Here is a 21158-nt window from a genome sequence, read left to right as displayed (position 1 = left end):
TCGAGCTCCCGCCGAAGAGCTAAAAGGAGAGGGGGGAAGTTAGCCCGGTACAGTGAGGCAAAGTCCCTGGTAATGTGGATGCCCAAATATTTGAGTCGGGAAGGTTGCCAGGTGAACTTAAAGCTGGCGGCCACTGAGCACGTGGTGGAGTCAGCGAGGTTGAGATCCAGGGCTTCGCATTTGGCTTCATTGATTTTGTATCCCGAGAGCCTGGAGAACAAACCGAGAGTATTGTAGAGGTTTGGAAGCGAAACGAGGGGGTTGGTGATGGTGAGTAAAATGTCGTCCGCAAACAGGCTCAGTTTGTACTGAGTGTCATGGATCCGTATGCCCGCAATGTCCGGATGGTTTCTAATAGCCACGGCTAGAGGCTCAATGCAGAGCGCAAACAGGAGTGGAGAAAGCGGGCACCCCTGTCTCGTGCCGTTGCGGATGGCAAGTGTCCACGACTCACAGCCCATCAGGGCAACGGTGGCTGAAGGATGGCAGTACAGGGCTCGGGCCCCACGAAGGAAGCTGTCTCCCAGGCCGAATCTCTCCAAGACGGCCCACATATAGGTCCAGTCGACTCTGTCGAAGGCCTTTTCTGCGTCAAGCGCCAACAACATAGAGCCCTGACGAGTCATCCTAGCTGCAGCAATCAGATCAACGGTACGTCGGATATTATCCGGGGCTTCCCTGCCAGGAATGAAGCCCACCTGGTCAGGATGGATCAACGACGGGAGGACCGCCCCCAGCCTGGTTGCCAGAAGTTTTGCGTACAATTTAATATCCGCGTTTATGAGGGAAATTGGGCGGTAGCTGCCACAGCTGGATGGGTCTTTACCGTCTTTATGGATCACGATGATCCTGGCCTGCAGCATCTCCTCCGTGGGTGGGACTCCAGACAGGAACTTGTTGAAGAGGGCAAGCAGGCGCGGGATGAGCAGAGACTGACATTTTTTGTAGTAGAAGCCCGGGAGGCCATCTGGGCCCGGCGCCTTAGAGGGCTTAAGAGAAGTTAAGGCAGACCGGAGTTCCTCCTCCGTGAAGGGACCGCTCAGCGTGTCGGCCTGGCTCCGGGAAAGGGTCGGTAGGGGGAGGGAGTCCAGGAATCGGAGTAGGGGACCTTTATCATGCACATTGGCTGGGGCCTTGTTGCCATCATATAGATTTTGGTAGTACTCAGCGAATTGATTGTCAATATCCTTAGGGTGGACCCAGGTGTTCTGGTGAGAGTCCACAATTTTGGGGATGTTCTGCAACTTCCTCTGCGTCCTCAGTCTCCGGGCCAGCATGGCATCTGGCTTGTTGGCCTTTTCAAAAAACTTCTGGTTGGTGGTATTGAGGGAGTGCAGAACCTGTCTGCTATGAAGGAGATTGATTTCCCCCCGCAGCTGGATGATATCGTAAAGAATGTTAGTGTCCAGGGTGCGTTTATGACGGGATTCCAAATCTTGCAGCTTATAAGTAAGGGAGTCCAGAGTTTCCCGGTAGAGACGCTTGCGGCGAGCTGCTATGCGAAGAAAAGAGCCTCTAATGAACGCCTTGTGGGTCTGCCAAACAAGCCGCGGGTCTGTATCAGGGGTTTCATTGTGGTAAAAAAAGTCCTCTAGATCTTTATTCAGTTCCTCTAGCACAAGAGGATCCGTTAGTAGAAATTCGTCCAGTCTCCATAAACCCCGCGACTTTAGTGCGTCGGACAGGTGAAGAGTGCATTCCACTGCACCATGGTCAGACCACGTGATAGGGTGAATAACGGAGGACACCACGGAGTGAGCCGAAAGTTGTCCCAGGAAGATATAGTCTATCCTAGAGTAGGACTGGTGGGGGTGTGAATAGAATGTAAAATCCAGGGTTTTCGGATGGAGAAGCCTCCAGGCATCCACCAAGGCAGCCGTCTTCGCGAACTCTTTGAGATATTTGGAATTAGGAGGGGTATGTAGCAAGGGCGAGGGACCCCGTCTGTCCAGGAATGCATCCCACAACGTGTTGAAGTCACCTCCCACTATGACACAGTGATTGCGGTGCGCCAGCATGATGTCCGCGAGATGTGCGTAAAAAGAGGCGGCCACAGTGGAGGGAGCGTAGACGTTAAGGATAGCCGTCGGCTGGGAGCACAGGAGGCCAGTCACCAGGAGGTATCTGCCCCACTTGTCGGCAGTCACTGTCTGAAGCTGGAAACCCAATGAGGAGCGTAAAAATATGCTGACCCCGTTCTTCTTCAAAGTTGGGTGAGGGGCGTGAAAGTGGGCACTGTAATGTTTGCTCCAATACGTCGGAAGATACGAGGCACGGAGATGCGTTTCCTGGAGCAAGACAATGTCACCCCGGTGTCTCTGGTAGTAGGTCATAGCAAGGCGCCTCTTCCGGGGGGAATTCAGCCCCTTGACGTTATGTGAGATTATCTTGACGTCATTCGCCATTCAGATGAGTAGGTAAGTAGCTGTGAGGTGATGCAGCGGCCACGAGACGGAAGGTATCCCGGAGCACCCGAGGAGAGGGAAGAAGAGAGAAAGAAAAGAAGAAGAAGAAAAAAAAAAAGAAAAGGAGGAGTGGAGAGGGGACAAAAAACGCGATGCACATACGTAATACAACAAACAGGGTAGAGGCTGCCAAAGAACCCTACAGGACGGAATGAAGTGTAGGTAGGGCAGCCTGGAGTAAGGCAATCTGACCGGCGAGTCATCCAACTGACTCGGCGCCAGAGACATAGTCTCAGGTGTCAGATCATGTGACCAACAATGGTCTCGAGGGGGATCTGGCGTGGCAAATCACCAAGGTGGGACCTCCAGCCCTAATGAAGGAGGCGATACCTCTGATCAACAAGGGGAGTAGTGGCGGCACGGCGAAATTATGGCAAAATGGCCAGTATAAATGTGTGTAAAACAAATAAGCATAATAACGTTAGGATTGGGCCTAAGAAAGTGTCAAGGCCGGGCCGGCGCCAGCCGATTGTGTAGAAAGAAACCATAATTAAAAACTAAAACAAAGGCTTAAAACATGTGTGTGAAACATAAAATAAGAGTCAATACGGCAAACTTAGCTGACTCCCGTAGCACGGGAGACCCCAGACAAAACGTCCGCGAGGTAAGTCCGAGGGATCGGAGCGGACGAGGCCCGGCACAAGAAGATCCGACAGCGCGAAAGCGTCGGAGCGTGCAACCGGGGCGTAAGGGCGTCCGGGGAGCCGAGGCATCCGAGAGCACCGAGGGACGTCCGGCGACGAGGAGCCGGGGCTGGAGGACATCGCCGAGGACCGGGCACCCGGGAAGTCGATGAGGGCACGTCCGTGCGTCGGGATGGCTGGGACGCAACGGAGGCTTCGGAGACCGGACGCGGAGGAGTCGTGCAGGCAGCAGGAAAACTCGCAGCCGAAATCAATCAGCTGCGCGGGCGTCATCAGGAGCCTGGAAGTTGCGTCTAAGCGGTGCCGGAGGAATGTTAAACCACTCACCCGCCCGGTGGGGACCCGGATCTTGTCGGTTCCTCTTTCGGCTCGCTGCGATAGCAGGTAGGCCTAAGTCAAGGAGAAGAGGCTCGGCATCGGCGAGCGACTTGATCGTGCGCGACACATCACCCCGGGCGACCTGGAGGGCAAACGGGAACCTCCAACGGTAGGGTACGCCGTGAGAGCGGAGGTGGTCCGTGAGAGGTTTAAGGGCCTTCCTACGGAGCAGGGTTCTGGGAGCTATGTCTGAATAGACCTGGATCTCACAATCATCAATCCGTAGAGTGGTGGTCCTCGCAGCTTTGATCAGGTCTTCTTTATGGGAAAAGTTCCTGAGTTTGACAACGATGTCCCGCGGTCGTTCACCCGGTTTAGGTTTAGGGCGATGGGCCCGGTCCACAGGGACATCGCCAGCGGGAACGTGAGGGAGCAGTTGAGAGATAACCTGGTCCAGAATGACCGGTATATCCTGCAGGGTCTCCGGAATTCCCCGCAAGCGAAAATTGGCTCTCCCCGATCTGTTCTCGAGGTCCTCTTGCGCATCTTGCAGGGAGATAACCTCTTGTTGCAGAGCGGCCATGTCGGCTTCCATCTGATGTTGGTCCCTCTGCATGGTAGTTTGCGTGCGTTCAAGGGCGTCTGTCCTGGATCCAATTTCGGCAACATCTCTCGTCAACTCCCGGAGTTCGTTGTGGATGTGATCCATTAGGTCTTGTTTAACGGAAAGGACGAGGTCCTTCAGTTCGTCGACGTTGCGTTTCGTGCATGGTGTCACAGCCACCACAGCAGTAGGGCCTTCAGGCTCCATGAGGGAAAGAGCGGGAAGATCAGGAGCGGGGGGTTTTCGTTGGAAAATTGCAGGTACCGTCTTCCGTTTTGCGGGTTTTCGTGTACTACCGGGCATGCCGAGGTTCTGAGCCGCCTGGAGGAGCAGTTTGGGTAGAGGTAATCGCTGATTTTAGGGCGAAATACAGGGCATCACGGAGGAGTGAAGTGACTACGCGTCCATCTTGAAGACCGGCCAGCCACGCCCCCCCGACATCAACCTTCTTTTAACATGCATGACATGGCTTGGCAAAGTAGTATAAAAGTTATTAGACAGACAGACAAATTTGGGAACCAGATTGATACTTTCTTTTTGAACCACAAAGAGGTACTCCTATAAATATCAATATAAAACGGCACAAAAGTTAGTTGTCACATCTAATAAACATTTAGGCCTGATGTATGTCTATATATTGCCTTATTTTGCAAATTCTATAACAGTAGACAGGCATGACTTGTGTCTGGCTCAAGGTGATGAGCCCTGCAGTCCCTTAATATGCATTAAGTCCAAGTCAGGAGTTTCCAATCGTTCAGGGTGGATACTTGAGACTGATGGGGAGCTATAGTCCTGCAACAGACCGCGGACTAAAGAGCATTTGTTTTTGGTGGATGAGTTCAAAATGCTGCTGGTTGTGTGGGCTCAGGGAGGGTGTGTGTGTGTACACAAACTAGACAGTCAAACCGCAGCCTTGGAGACCCACAACAAATGACTGTTACCAATAGGGAAAACAAGTTAACATCATCAATGTCAGCAACAAGGCAACAAGAAATGAGTTTAAGGATTCAGCTTCCTTAGGTTACCGCACAAGAACAATAGAAAGAGGCATGAAATGCTTTCAAGTGCAAATGAACAAAGTAAATATTACTTGATATAGTGTGAAGTGACCAAACCTGTTACCTATTTAAAGTCAAGCTACTGTTATTTTTATTAATAGTATTACATCCAAAATCTGTCTTATTATTGTATTGTTTTCTGCTTTATTACTATTATCTTTTACTTATCTAGCCCCAACAGTTTAAGCAGCACTTTACACAATTGATATATTGAAGGGGAATGACAACTGACAGACTAAGACAACCCGATAGAGAGGTAGAGAGTGTGCTGCTTGCAAGCGTTTAGTTCTAATTTTTAAATAACACAATATTTTCAGAAAGATTCTCGCAATGTTATCTTAGCCCAATCTACTAGACAACCCCTGTGGTAAACAATGGAATGGCTGAGTCTTAATCACCCAGACACCCCAACTAATAACAGTGTATAGAGTAAAGCAGGATTGAGCAGGATTTCTTTGGTATTGTCATAAGAAATCAGGTCAATGTGAGGTTTTAGTAGGAAAAGTCACTCAAAATACCACTCTGCCTATAATGGCAGCCTCCATATAAGTTGGAATAAATTAAATAAAATAAATTTTCCCCAAAGAAAACGAAATATAGTACTGTATTTACAGGTCAAAGAAAAAGAGGGAGAAAAGGACTCTTTTTTTATGAAAAGGAAAGCTTAATTTGCAGGTAAGATATGGAATTGGTCTGGATGGAGTCAGTTTATACTTTTTAACAATCATGTTTTAACAATTTAACTCTAGCATTAGGTGATGTTGGTTCTCGGAAAAAGTTAAGAGTATTACTTACTCATCAGTAGAGGTAAGAACCTACGCAGAGTAAACTATAGCTTTTAATTATGTTGTAGAGGAACCTGGCTTGGCTCGATGAGAAAAGCCAGCGGTCTGGCTCAGCTAAGTGCAAACACTGGCCGCTTCACTAGCCTCTAGTTTAGACACTAGACAGCATTAAAAATATAACAGCCAGATAGCAACAACATTTTTATGTAACAGTAGTTTCCATTTATCCATGATTACTTATTTGACCTAATTCATGTCTTGCAAATTGAAAATTAGACATATCCCCGGAATCCGGCTGATGCGTATGAAACGTACAGCGCAATTTTTACAGTCCTGCAGGACTTCTTGACCACATAATCATTTATGATTTACACATATTCAACTCTGAACATCCATCTGTTCCACAATAGAAAAAAGAGACAGTTTCTTGCTTTTGACAGTCTTACAGCTGGCAGTACAATGGCACATGCCCTCGGTAATTCTGCTATTTGTGTTTCAGCTTCAACTAAAAAGGGCACTTGTTGCCACCCGAACGCTGAATAATAGTGAAAGAGATGCTTTTACAGAGAACACTAGTCATTTTGAATCACACTTTTTTGAAGACAGATATTTTATTGTAGCCCACTCTATTTTAAAGCATATCTGTCACTGTTGGCATCAAACCTATGAGACGCATCGGGAAGTTCTCCTTGTTCGTGGCATGCATTAAGTCTTGCATTACTCCCCATGGACCTCTTCTATTCTAAGAAGTTGCACACATGCGTGAGATTTCATGTGGGGACGCCAAGCACAGGCAGCTAACACTGATAGCATCTCGGTCTAGAGGTTCACACAGCAGTCTCTCCCGGAGCCTGAATAAAGGTTTTTTTTCTCTTATAAGGTAGCGTTCCTATTCCTGTTCCATATACAAGGCTTGGTCCTAACCTCTTGCAAAAAAAAACTTAATTTAGAGGGGAAATGTCACATGGGTAGATTTTAGCATAACTAATTTGCCTTACGACTATCAAACAATATAATTGATTTAGTTTAAACGTAGGGGACTATTTTACTTTATAGAGGCTGGGATTGGCGACAGTAAAACTAGCATTTAAATTGATTTTACTAAGCAGTCTCCTTTTCTCCTCTTCATCCATACAAAGGCTGCCTTAACCAATAAAATGGCAACTAAGTGTAACAGTAACTTAAAATTAGAGAAATATCAATATTGAGGATTTAAAAAACGCTTAGATCCTGTGAACAGGAAAGTAAATGGTCTCTACATATATCTCCACATAATATGTATAATAATTGCTTTCTTGATCTGTAAAAACTATGATGGCTATATTTAATATATTAAAATTCAAAATGTAATATTTGTATTAAAATGACAGATTTACTTTGGTTTGTTACTGTTCTTCTAGCGCTTAGATGACAGGAACACTAAACTAAAGGGTTAATAAGGGCAGCCCAGTACAGCAGACTGCGATTCACTATAGATTCACTATGTTCTGTCCTCACTTGTATATCCTATATCACAAATGACACTACACAGAACTTCCGTAGCATATGACGGTTCAGTTAAAGCCGCAGTCCATGTTTTGTATAAAAACTTGTAACATTTCCTAAACAAAAACAAATAGGATTGAACATTACAGAGCCAATTGACTCAAAAATAAGTATGTTTCGAAACTGATTATAGTCATTTCCTTTCCTTTTCTATTTGAATTCCCTTTTTTGTGCATCAGGGGCAGGCTTTGTGCATAGGGTCCTCAAATGCTATTAAAACAGAACTGCATAGAAAATCTCACATTCACGTAGCTTCGAGTTGAGAGTATACAACAATTGCTGACGCAGGGTTTCTTTGGGGCGGGGGTGTATTTCTTTGGTGTAGGGGGTTTATTTCTAAAGTGGCAGTTTGCAACGTTGCTACTCATTATGAGTAAATCACTTTAAAGACTGAATATGAATATATATTTATTTTTTTTCATTGGAGAAAAATTCTACATTTGTCAACATCTGCATTAAATAATCTACAATCATTGTTTTTAAAAAAATCATAAAAATGGACTTTTATTTTGGAGCTGCCCAAGATTAATCCTATATGGGCATTTGCTTTTCTAGCTAATAACTTTGATGTAACTACACAGAGACTTGTTAACTTTCTAGCATCCTGTAATTCGCACAGATATATAATGCACAGGTTATGGTACTTGTTAATATATATCTGTGCATTCATTCTATACAAGAACAATAAATCAGTCTTTAATTTGACTAATAAACTAACGATCAAAGCCATGCAATTTATAACGGGACCATTAATCTAGCTTTTAAGTAACTTGTACTGCTACCACCCAGTCGCTATAAAAAAATATTCACAAACACTGCAGCAAATGTTTTTTAAGGAAACACAAAGATTTGGACCATTGAGCTCAAAGGCTAAACAAAAGCCTTTTCCAGTAAACAATAATTATTTCACGTATAAGCATGAAGCAGCAGATGATTTCTCTCAATCTGGACCAGGGTTAGACTGTCCCAACAACCTCACCGTCTACTGCCAATGAGCTACCCAGGAAATTGCATCTCAGTGAACTGACACCTTAGCGTCCATCACTAAAACAGCGCTGTCTGACGTTTTCATTGGGTGAGACATGGAGGATCTGGATTCATGGCTGAGCCGCGTAACAGCAATATCATGAAAATCAAAGAAAATCTAATATGGTATGGAGAACATGGGCAGGTATTTGTGGTTACATCCATCTAGCTTCAAGAATACAGAACACTTGACCCAGAGACTCTTTGGTGTGGGGAGCTGCGAGCCGATCTCCGCCATGTAGACCTGTAGGGGGTTAATTCATAAAGTTTGCAACTATGACTGAAAGAGTTGGATTTTCAACTCACTGATGTTGCTACTCATTACGAGGATCCAACCACACCAAGTTGTTCCTGCAAGTAGGTATGACTTGGTCCTGTACAAATTTAGTTAGAGTTTCATGAAATTTCACTGATTAGTTTTGCATCATACAAGGTTTTGACCTTGTATGATGCAAAACTAATCAGTGAAATTAAACTAAGCTTTTCTTGCAGATGCTCATGGGAAATAGATAATTGTCCAAAAATTCCCAATTTAGTTAATAATCCCCATAAAGTGACAGAGACTAGCAATCTACTGCCATTTGCAGCAAAGATCATGCCAATGAAGAAAAGTTACCTGTAAAGCTCTATACTGCATTATAGGTTCTGTGCTCTGCAGTTATTACTATGGAAGTAAAGGCTATTGGTGGCGGTTTCTTAAGTAATAGAATAAAACTTCTAAATGAGGTTGATGGACTTCCCGTGACTACCACCTATTTTGTCCGCTCAAAGAATCAGTTAGAACCGGTGGATCAGCACAGAGGGATCTGTCAAAACGAGAGCGACAGACCCACCTGAGATCACCGGAGGCCACTGTGGAAACATGCTCTTCTAGGGCAATTTAATAAACCCACAGATTACTTAGCTAATTGATCAGTTTGGCCGAAATAGCAGATCTTCCTTGATTGCCGATCCGCACGTCATATTATTGAGAACATGACGTATAGAATATGGATAGGTTTCACACTCATATCATTGTCCCAAATACAAAATTCCTAATGTAATTTAATATTTGCATCGCTGGCCAACAATCCGTTCCTACAAAGACTCCTGTTATATGCCGACGCTTATACTATAACCCATTGTTGGTCGAATAAGGGAAAAAAATTAAAAACAGTGCGTCTTTTGTCTTCTAATAGACCGATCCCTTTGGTTCTTCTCCAGTATGCCACGACCCCCAATGCCTTTAATAAAAATGACTCTCTTTAAGATTTGAATGCAAAATGTAACCACCTACTCAGTGCTGCTTAAACAGAGCTAACGCTTAACATGCAGACAGAACAATGTGAACTCTGATTCCATATAATATCCCCAAAAATCACAGCTAAGAAAAATCATAATAATCCTGATTTCATATATGCTGAGATACGCTACATAGCTATATATTACATAATACGTAATGCTGAGATATGCTATTTAGCTATATATTACATCATATGTATCGCTGAGATGAGTATATATCACACCTTATGCATGTACACGCTATATCGCATATGCTCTTTCATGCGTACATACTGTGCATAGCGGTGCCGGGTACCTACCTCTTGCTGAGCGGTCGGACCCGCAGAGCTACCCTGACGTTTGCCATGGCCACAGATGGCGAGCCTCATATCCTGCCCACAATGGAGTAACCGGACAGTCACCTACTACATGAACGCTAAGGGTGCGTCCCTAACTAACCCGTCAGGGTCCCCAAAGTGCCCCCCCAGCCACAGGCTGGACTCGGAGTCGGCGTTCTAACTCCGGACGGCACTGAAACAGCTGCTGTCAATCACACATACCCAGGGGCAGTAACTACTGCCATTACTCTACAATGGCTGGTGAGAGGCGTCGACTTCAGAGCCTGTAACCTCTTACCCTCTGAAGACTGTTTTGGTTCATCCCAAGAAGTAGCCGCCCATCAGAGAGATGCCATTGTACGAGGGAAGTCGGGGGCGTGTCTGGAAGGAGAGCGTTGTGTGAGTTAGCGCTGGCAGCAGCTCACAGACTTCTATACGCTTGGTTTACAAACACAGCAAGCGGAAGCCGGACGGTCTCAAAATACGAGCCTTTACCCAATTAGTGTGTGCTTTTCTTCTCTTTTCACTGTCCCCTTCATGTATCCTAATGTACCAATGATGTGAAATAAACACATAAGGGAAATGTGAATCTGCTTTTGAACTTCTAAGGGCGCACATATGTACGTCTCCATGGTTACTGCCAATGAGAACTGGTAAAACAACAGAAACTCTCAGATATAGGAGTGTGTGCCCCCGCAGCCCCCCACACAGGGCTATGTGAACACAATGCATTAACTTCTAGTTATTGAGGGCACTGATGAAGGGGGGGGAGGTGGGAGCAGCCACTAAAAAAGTGTCCTTCTTTACAAGAGACAGTCCCTCTTTCCTCCCCTGAGGAGACTCTTAGAATGTTTCCATGTATTCCAGTGTTTTACAGGCCTAAAAGTTACAATAATCGGGTGTATTTACCTTTGGGGCCGACCTAAGGCTGTAGTCCACCTCCATGGTCTGTGTCTCTGCTACAATAAAAGGCTGTACGCCTTTAAAACGGAGCACCGGGATAAGACGCGGAGCGCCTTTTAGTGAGGCTTATGGAGGTTGTGCTGAGCGGCACAGCATTCATAGCATAAATAGGCCGGATGGGGAGATCAAAGATGTCCCTTGTAACTGGCCCATTGTATAGCGGGACACTTGTGGCAGGACCTGCTGCCCTGGGCTCGGATACATCTCTGACAGTAATGTGTATGCAAACAGCAGAATATGTGTTTATAAATTAAAAAGTGTAAGTAAAACAGATTCTTCTTGGGCTTAATACCTCGCTCTGTTACATAAATAACAGAAATCTCTACATCTAGAGCCCAAAATGTCATATAAAAAGTCTTGTTTACTCATCCCTTAACCACACCCCCTAAACCACACCCCCAAAACAGACACCTCTCTGGGCATTTGAAATGTTGTCAAGGAAATACAGCTGTATGCGGTGTAGTCCCTGGAGGGACCATGACGTCCCCACAGTCCCACATCTGGATTTTGATTTCAGGGCTGGGGCAGCTGTATTTCTTTAACATAAAGTTGCTGGGGCTTTGGAGGAATATATATGGGGCCTTTATCATCCTAAATTGGCCCTGGCTGGATTTGCATAAAACAGGATATGATAAGATACTGTCCAGATAACTCTATTTCATTGTATGAAGCCATAATTACAGCATGTTTTACAGAGTAATACATGACACATTTGGGAATGTGTATAAAGAGCATTTGTTGTGCAAAGTGGTTGCTATAGTGATTGCTTCACATTTTAGAACCTTGCCCTATATTTGACATGCATTCCCACTCATCCCTGAATCAATGCTAATGATCTGATTGCATTTTGATTGCAGAGGCATGAATATACTATCTGGCTCATTGCTGGCCCTTAAGGTCCTGTCTGAGTAAGCCGTCTACAGCTTGCCCAAAAAAGTACAGTTTAAAAAATACAACATTATATAGTTACCTAATTACACAGTTGTCTGGTTTACACTGCCACCTTGTGGCAAGTATTAAATACTTAAATGGAATCATAGTCTCAGGCACACCGTACTGTTAGATAATTATGAAATTCCTTGGCCAAATACAGGGATGAAGAAGAGGCCTTATTCATATACATCAATCAACATAATTGTGACGGATCGTCCTGTGCCCCAGACTGGACACATCCGCTCGTCAGGTCCTTCCCTCTCCCAGTAAGCGGACACGCTGTGGCTGTCCGAAGAAAGCAGTCACAGACAGAGCCGGCCTTAGGCGTTGTGGCGCCCTGTGCGGACTACTCCTCTGGCGCCCCCCCTCACTACCCCCCCCTCTCTGCCCCTTCAAACTACCCGCCCTCTCTGCCCCTTCAAACTACCCCCCCATGCCCCTTCAAACTATCCCTTCAAACTACACCCCCCCTCTGCCCCTTCAAACTACACCCCCCCTCTGCCCCTTCAAACTACACCCCCCCTCTGCCCCTTCAAACTACACCCCCCCTCTGCCCCTTCAAACTACACCCCCCCCTCTGCCCCTTCAAACTACACCCCCCCTCTGCCCCTTCAAACTACACCCCCCCTCTGCCCCTTCAAACTACACCCCCCCTCTGCCCCTTCAAACTACACCCCCCCTCTGCCCCTTCAAACTACACCCCCCCTGCCCCTTCAAACTACACCCCCCCCCTCTGCCCCTTCAAACTACACCCCACCCTCTGCCCCTTCAAACTACACCCCCCCCACTTACCTTGTTGCCGGCATTTCATGTTGAGAGCTGGAATAGTCCGGCGCTCAACATGAGATGCCGGCACAGTGACGGAGTCACGGAGAGTAAGGGGTGCCGAGCGGTTGCCGAGAACTTCACGAGCAACCGCTCGGCGCCCCTGACCAGGACTTAGATTTAAGCATCGTTTTTTTTTTAAACTTTATTTAACATGAATGATGTTAAATAAAGTTTAAAGAAAAAACACAAAAAAAAAAACCGATGCTTTAATCTAAGTCCCGGTCAGGCGCCCCTGCAACCATGGCGCCCTGTGCGGTCGCACAGGTCGCACACCCCTAAGGCCGGCCCTGGTCACAGACCAGCACTTCCCTCAATCATGAGACAGGACTTCATGCTTTGAGGTTAAAACAGAACTCTCTTTATTACAAACACACAGAATTTATATACAATCTCCATTCACTGTGCACCGAACCCAACCTGTGTTATCCCCCCTGTAGTGCGGGTGCCGTCTGGGCAGACAGGGCTGTGCTGGCTGATTAAGAGCCCCAGCCAGATTATAGGATCGTCTCTTTCAAGGCTGGAGCTGCAGCCACATTCAAACAAGGTACAAATAAATAGAATAATAATAACAGTGAAGATCAGACATGGTTCTTCACATTACTCCCCTCTTGTGCAAACGTCCGGCAGACACAGCCAGATCCCTAACGGATCGGCTTGGGGATGACCGGGCCTCTACTGTCTCTAGTCCTGCGGCGTAGGGAGAGCGGGCGTACGGCCTCTGGCGCATCCTGGCAGCCCCATGTCAGTCACCCAGGCTCCTGGGCCTGGCCCGTAGTCAAAGGGTAAGAGGCCAGCCCAGAAGCCTCTCCAGTGGGCAGCCCTCTTTGGTCTCCTCTGCAGGCGTGGGAGACCTTTCTCCAGGGCTTCCTTTCCCCTCTGGGTCCTCAACCCAGACTCGGCTCCCTCCCAACCTGATGGAACCCTCCCATGGTTACCCTGACTACGGGCTTGTCCCGAGTCAGCTCCACATTTCCCCACCCAAACTCCCCACTCCAAAGCAGCAGCAGTTTCACTTACCCCTACCTGGCTCTCCGAGCTGGGGCTCGTTTTGCCCACTGGACCATGCCGCTGGGGAGGAGTGCCGGTTGCCCTTCCTCCCATAATTGGTGACGGCCGCTGGGGAGGGTCGCCGCCTGCGCCCCCTCCCGGATGCTCGTGCTGGGGAGAGCCAGATAATGGTGGTTCCCTGCTAGCAGCTGGGAACCCTTCGCTGTGGGGCGGGCAGAGGCCAGCAGCACTCTGCCCTGTTGCCGGCGTTTCAGCCAGAGCGAGGATTGCTGGTGCAGGACAGAGGTCAGCGACTCTATCTCCGGGTGCCAGCACTTCTGGTTGGTCCTCGTTAGCCGGCGGGAACACTGTGCTGGGGGATGAGCAGAGGCCAGCAGCACTCTGCCCCGTGACCGGCTCTTCTGCCGTTCTGGCATTTTGCGTCGCACTGCCCTGGTGGGTCCCTGCTAGCAGGCAGGGACCTTTCACTACGGGGCGGGCAGACGCCAGCAGCACTCTGCGCCACTGCCGGCGCTTCAGCCGGAGTAGGAGGGGCGCATGGTGCTGGGCAGAGAACAGCGTCCCTCTGCCCCGTTGTCGGCGCTTCTGCCGCCTCTAGTGGAAACCCATAGACCGCTGCCTCAAATTCCGGCGACTGCATGCGGTCCATAATCGCCCTGAAGACTTCCTCCCAAAATTGATTGCCCACTTTCACCTCTTCGGGCTCTGACTGCAATACCAGGGGCAGAGTGGCTGAACCTTCAAGATATACAATTACAGTGAGCGGCCTCCGGAGCTCGCTCTGTGACATCTGTCGGCTCACACTGCAGGGCGTAGCGCCCCTCGAACAGCGCCAAGTATTCTGCCTCGAGGCACCATTCTCTGTCTACTAGTCCCTCAAGGTCTTGGCTGAGTTCACTTGTTGCAGTGGGCGGCAGGGCTCTCCGGCGCTTGTCACTAATGTCCCACCATCGGTCCATGTTGCCATTGCCAAAGACATCCCTTTCCTCGAATGCCTCCCACAACAGGCCAGGGCCTCGGGCTTCCCAGTATATGGCTCGGTACTCCTCTTCGAGCCCAATCTCCTGTCGGACCAGCCTCTCTAGCTCTGCAACCTCACTTGGAGACGCAGGTCCCCCGAACAAGTAGAGCCTCCCATTCACCTGGTCCCTGATTCGTTGTTCTAGGGTGGGCAGATGTGTACCTTGGTGGGCGCTCCACTTTTCTAGGGCCGCTCGCCATCTCACGAGCCGGGCTCGGGTCCGTCTCTCAAACTCCCATACTGGAGTCTCCGATTTGAGGGTCTCGACTCCCCTCCAAGTCACCCCGCATCCCGGTGACTGTTCAATCCACTCCATCTGTGGATCCGTTTGGCTCTTCCTCGCCAGGGTATAACTTTGTTCTGCGGCTAGTTGCTTTGGTCCGCTCTGGTCTGGAAGGAGTAGATCCCACCACTGCCACCAATGTCACAGAGCTGGCTAGTCCGACCGACTACCTCCGCTGTCTTGTGCTCCCTTAGCCTGGGACAACACACTTTCCCCGGTTCCCCAGTCACTAGCCGAGACTCAGTGTAGGGTAAAACCAAACGAAGACTCATTTATTTTGGACACACAGGGCTGGATATATCCAGCAAAACACATATTAACATAAAACAAGATATAGGGACACAAACCGCCCCCTTAATCTGCCTCCCAGAGACAACAGGGGCAGTAACGAGATTAACAATACAATAGGGGGGAGACTGATTTATACAACATTAAACTGAAAGAATGGCAGTCACCCCCTGGTGGCAGATCCTGGCTGTCTGCTAGAGATAATCCCCTCAGCCAGTGATGAGATGATACTGCTGGGGGTAGCCACATAAACCTTTACAAACCCAGGGCCCATAGTCAATAGGGAGGAGGATGGCAGTCAGGCTTCTCCAGTGGTCCCAGTGATGGAGGCTTCCGTCACAATAACTATAAAAATCAAATCACTAGCATATGACTAAATTGAGTGTTCTTTTAGAAGCTTAGATCCAAACCTCAATTTTCAATTAGCTCAGCAGAACTGATGTACTGTATAATAGAGAACCAATGTCCCAGGAGTTTTGTTGTTATGGCTGTCTACATTGGATTTAAAATTGAGGTCGCTAAGGGTATTGCAGATTTTCACCTTTGATTTGAGGTTATTTACATCCATAAACCATGTAGAAATTTAAGCCCTTTTTCAGTGGTGTGACTAAAAACCATAGAGCTCTGGTGTGAAAATTGCCCCAGAGCCCCCCAACTTTACTAAGCAACATGTCCCACAGTTCTACCTTTGCCCTAAACAGCTTGTGAGCGCTAGCTTTGCCCCAACAGCTTGTGAACACCACCTTTGCCCCAACAGATTATCAGTGTCACCCTAACCCCGAAACAGCCTGTTTGTGCCATATTTTCCCCCAACTTGTCAGTGCCCCCAAACATCTTAACTGTGCCATCTTTGCCCCAAACAGCTAATCTGTGCCATCATTGCTGTCGAACAGCTTGTCTGTGGCATCATTGCCCCCAAACAATTTATGTGCCTTCTTTGCCCCCCATTCCAACATACACTCTGGCACACACCTGTAAACTCACACAAATTACACACACTTGCTCATACTCACTAACACACACGTACACATTCATTCTAACACAAACTACATCTAACCTCACTTACACATCTATGCTTGCACTCAAAATTACACATTCGCTCACACACACAATTATACATCTATACTCACACAATTATACACCCATGTTCACACACATAATTACACATCCATGCTCACATACATACAATCTCACCTCACCTCTAACGGCTCCAGCAGATTTCTCTCCAGCTGGGTCACTTGACATAACGTGAGCCCTATACGTTCCTGTATTCCTGTGCCGGTTCAAAATAGTTTGGAAAGGGCCCTTGCGACCTGGACTGCTAAACAATTTTGAATCGGTATGTGGAGACAGGAACAAGGGGTCACAGGGGTCGGCCCGGGCCACCTGGAGGCACGGGCCCTGTCGCAGTTGCGACCGCTGCAATCTCTATAGTTATGCCACTGCCCACTTTATAGATAGCGCTTCCATTTTTCGAGGCCAAAAGTATTTGGGCAAATGTAAAATGCAAAATGGGTTGCTATCATGTTAAGATTTTTGGCCACCAGAGTTAGATTTTTTATGTGGTATATCACACATAACACAATGTTTCCAGCTCGAAATGATACGTTCTGTGCTTATTAAATAGGCTTTTGACTCTTACAATGGTCAGGGTGTGCTGGCTATGCCAATAACTGACTGGATCATCCAGTTTTGCTGGTAAGAATAGTAGTAACAATTATTCTGGGGTAACCTACTCTTGACCATTTCAGTCCTAAGTAAAATTAAAACTAGTTTCTCCATCTAGTCCGCCCAAACCTGATCTTAAACAGACTTAACGTTTAACTCTTTTAGCGGAATAGTCTAGAGTTAATGACACTTTGGTACAGTTGTTATGTACCCTCTCCCCTGTAGCTAACACAACTCTGACATCATGCACTTACACATACTCTTAAACACCGTACACAAACACACACTCTAACACATTCTCATGTCAACACCATGTGCTTAAACTCACAGTAACACCATGAACTCACACACGTTAACACCATATACTAACCAGGGGAGGGATGGAACCTTCTGGTCCAGGAGGCAGGTAAAGCTGTGTGGCCCCCGGCAGCTTGCTCTCCCACCACACCCTGGGCAACTAATACATGGACTAGAACACACACTAACAATAACAAACACTCACAAAAACATCCCCTTTCTACCGTCACATATCACTCCCATCACACCTATCACACTCAACACCTCACTCATCAAACCTACTATACATCAAACTTTCACACACCTACTATACATCACTCTCATCATGACTATCACATGTAAGACCTCAGTCCTTCACACCTCCTCTACTTCATTCCCCTCACACATAACAGCCAAGCGCTCATACCTACCACACATCACAACTCTCATCACACCTATCAATTGCTCCCATCACACCTATCATACCTAACTCCCAGGCATGGACTGGCACACTGGCTAAATGTCTGGGGTGCTGCTGGGAGAGCTGGACTGGAAATTAAAACCAGCCCTGGAAAAAATTGAATACCAGCTCCATATTACATGGTGCCATTTGTAGGCATATGGCACATTTGTTGGGTCCTAGTCCCAATATTAGTTTTTCGGAATAGGGACAAATCATGGATTTTAGAAGTATATTTGAAAAACATTAGTCATAAAAAAAGATACACATGAAAACACATTGTTCCTAATATGACTGTGGTCAATGTGATCATGCAATGGCTTAAGATCAACTGAGAGAGCACCAGTATGGTTTGAATATTGCAAAAAAAATTACATTTAAATATGAAATTAACCATGTACAAATGTATTTAAATGAATTACTGAAAACAAAGTTATTTAAAACACAGAAATTACTCACAATAGGTAATACACATTGCAAATAAATGTATCCATGTATGTGTAAGTGTGTGTTGTAAAAGTTTGTATATGTGTCCATGTATGTGTCTGTATATGTGTCCAAGATGTTAGAGTGGGGTTGTATATGCATGTGTAAGTGTTTAATATTAGAGTGGTATGTATACGTAAGTGAATGTTGTTAAGAGTGGCTGTGTGTATGTATATACAATACTGTGCAAATGTCTTAGGCAGGTGTAAAAAAAAAAAAAAAGAATGCTTTTAAAATAGATATGTTAATAGTTTCTTTTTTAACATTTAACAAAATGCAAAGATAGTGAACAGAAGAAAAATCTAAATTGAATCAAAACAGGCATATATTTAGGTGTATGATTAAAACATTCTACCAAATATCTGCTAATGGTAATCAATTTAATACATACTTTGGTTGAAATACAAACATTAACTAAAACAGAAACAGCTGTGTAGGGGGAATAAAATTGGGTGGCGCACTGCCAAACCCATTAACAAGGTGAGGTTGCTAAAGGCAGTTCAGTGTCAAAAGTCATACACCATGGTAAGACTGAGCACAACAACAAGGTGCATCAGCAAGGTCTCTCCCAGACAAACATTTCATGCTAGACATTGCCCAAAGACACAGGCAATTGTGAGGGCCATAGTGGCACAGTGGTCAACCTAGGAAACTTTGTTCAGCAAATGAAAGACACATCATACTTACTTCCTTCTGCAATTGGAAGATTTCCACCAGCACCATCTGCTCAGCATTGGCAGAAAACAGTGGGACCTTGGTACCTACTGTCTAAAAGTCTGATCAGAAACGCTCTCCAATGTTAGACTTGTGGCCAAAAAGCCATACCTCTGACGTGGAAACAAGGTAAGGAGACTCAGCTATTAAAGACCAGCCCCGGAGCAAAGAAATAGGTGTAGGGGCACCATGACCGGGGAAGGAACAAGGAGCACCCCATGACCTAACAAGGGGTTAAAATGTTTGTTAGATACATATATCCTCTGTGACCACTTGGCCCCTGTGTGAACTTTTGCCCCCACACTCTGAATGTTCAGGAACAGGAAGAAGGGGAGGGCACTGGGTGTCATCAACTAAATAAATTTGGGAACCTGCTCACAGATGAGCTTGTAGGTTTTTTTAAGTAGGCGAAATTCATGTTGGTTCACGTAATAATTTCTACTGTGATCATGGAAGATTTGTTGCAGGAGCTTCGTTCCAGGCTTACATCTGAAGGGACTGGCTTACTGCGTGATCGAGTGGCCAAGCTGTTGTCTGAGTCCCAACAACCTGATGTGCCGGTGTCACCCGAACCGGCTAGGGGCCTACGCTCCACGAGGACCCGGCTGACTCGCCCCCTGTCGCGCCTTAGTCCCGAGGCGTCTGGGCGCTCAAGACCCGCTTCGGTTGAGGCCAGGCGTTCTGGCCGTTCGTCCGCTAAACGGAGCAGAGCATCGGCGAGGACCGGACGTTCCAGGGAGCTGCGATTACCAAGACGGTCAAGCCCTGACGTTCCACCTACCTGCGGTTCTCCTGGCAGCGCTTCCGAAGACGAGATGGCGGGAGTTTCGGATGTTCCGGTGCGGCAGGATCCGGCTGCGTCGTCTGGCTTAGCTGATGGGGTACGTCCTGACGGTGCTTCTCGTCCCTCACGCTCCGGGGCTCTCGCCCGGAGGCAGCAGGTGCCTGAAGGAGGTTCCAGCGGTGGCCGGGATTCGCGTCGTCGCGGCAGAGTGTGCGGTTCTCGCGAGAGCAGAGCTGTTGATGGACGTCTGGATGACCTCGCCAGCACAGTTGAGGATCCCGGTACGCCTGAGCTGTTCACGCCGGTGCCTGTTACTTTGCCAACACGGGAGGCTATGCCCTCTACATCTTCCCCTGCTGCTGGCCAGGCGAGGGGTGAGCATACTGCTGATCATTCTTTTCCTATTTTGTCTTCCCATGTTGCTAATATCCCCAGTAGTTTTTTAGGGTATGCTGGGTCACAGGGTCAAGTGGGGTCACAGGATCTTAGGGGTTCAGTGGTTGCTAGTGCAGGTTTGCCTAGGGCTTTAAGTGGTTTTTCTGCGCCTCAAATGTCCTCGGCGGCTGTGGATACCGCAGCTGGACATGTCTTACCTATGCAGCAGGGTGCTATCACTTCTGGGCAGCAATTGTTCGCTCAGGGTGCTAATTTGAATCCACACAGTGCCGTTCTACCTGCTTTGTCTCAATTTGTTGATGGTTTTAGAGATTTGTTAGTACGTTGTGGTTTGCAGGGTTCTGGAACCCCGGCGCAGGCTTGGGGGTCTTATGGCGTTGCGGGAGTTCAGGCGGTGTCAGTGCCCCCTGTGGCGACAGTGGCGGGGGTAGGATCCCCGGTAGCTAATCCGTTGCAAGGTCCTACGGGACCTGTGGCGCCTGCAGTGCCTGCTCCTTCAGAATCAAGCGGTTCGGGTCCTGTTGTGGGGGACAAACAGGGTGATCAGGCTGCCGTTCGTTTGGCTGATGCAGCCAGGGGTGAAGTTTATGTGTGTTTTGAGGCGCCATTGGGTGCCCATCTGAAAGACGAGGTCCGGGAAAAGATTTGGAAAGGGGAATACGTCGAGATTTTTTCTTTGCTTCCTTTGGGTAAATTTAATTTGGACAGGGTGAAGAAAGGTGAAGAGGTTAAGAAAGAAGAGGAGGAAAAAAGGCGTTACCGTTTAATTCCTAGAACCTTTTCAAATTGGCTTCAGGCTTTTGCCATTTTAGCCAGTGTAATCGGGCAGAAGAATCCTGAGCACTGTAGCGGTTTATTTGGTTACATGGATAGTATTGGGGAAGCTTACCGGGTTTATGGGGGTCAGTCGTGGCTCCGCTACGATGAGCAATTTAGACAAAGGATGGCTTTTCAGAAGGGTTTGCGATGGGATCATAAGGATATTTCTTTGTGGCTCAGGGTTATGA

This window comes from Sceloporus occidentalis, unplaced genomic scaffold (assembly GCF_023333645.1).
Source record: "Sceloporus occidentalis isolate IW3139 unplaced genomic scaffold, rSceOcc1.0.p SCAF_369, whole genome shotgun sequence".
NCBI lineage: Eukaryota > Metazoa > Chordata > Lepidosauria > Squamata > Phrynosomatidae > Sceloporus > Sceloporus occidentalis.
The sequence above is the reverse complement of the archived record's forward strand: the minus strand, read 5'-3'. Positions refer to the sequence as shown.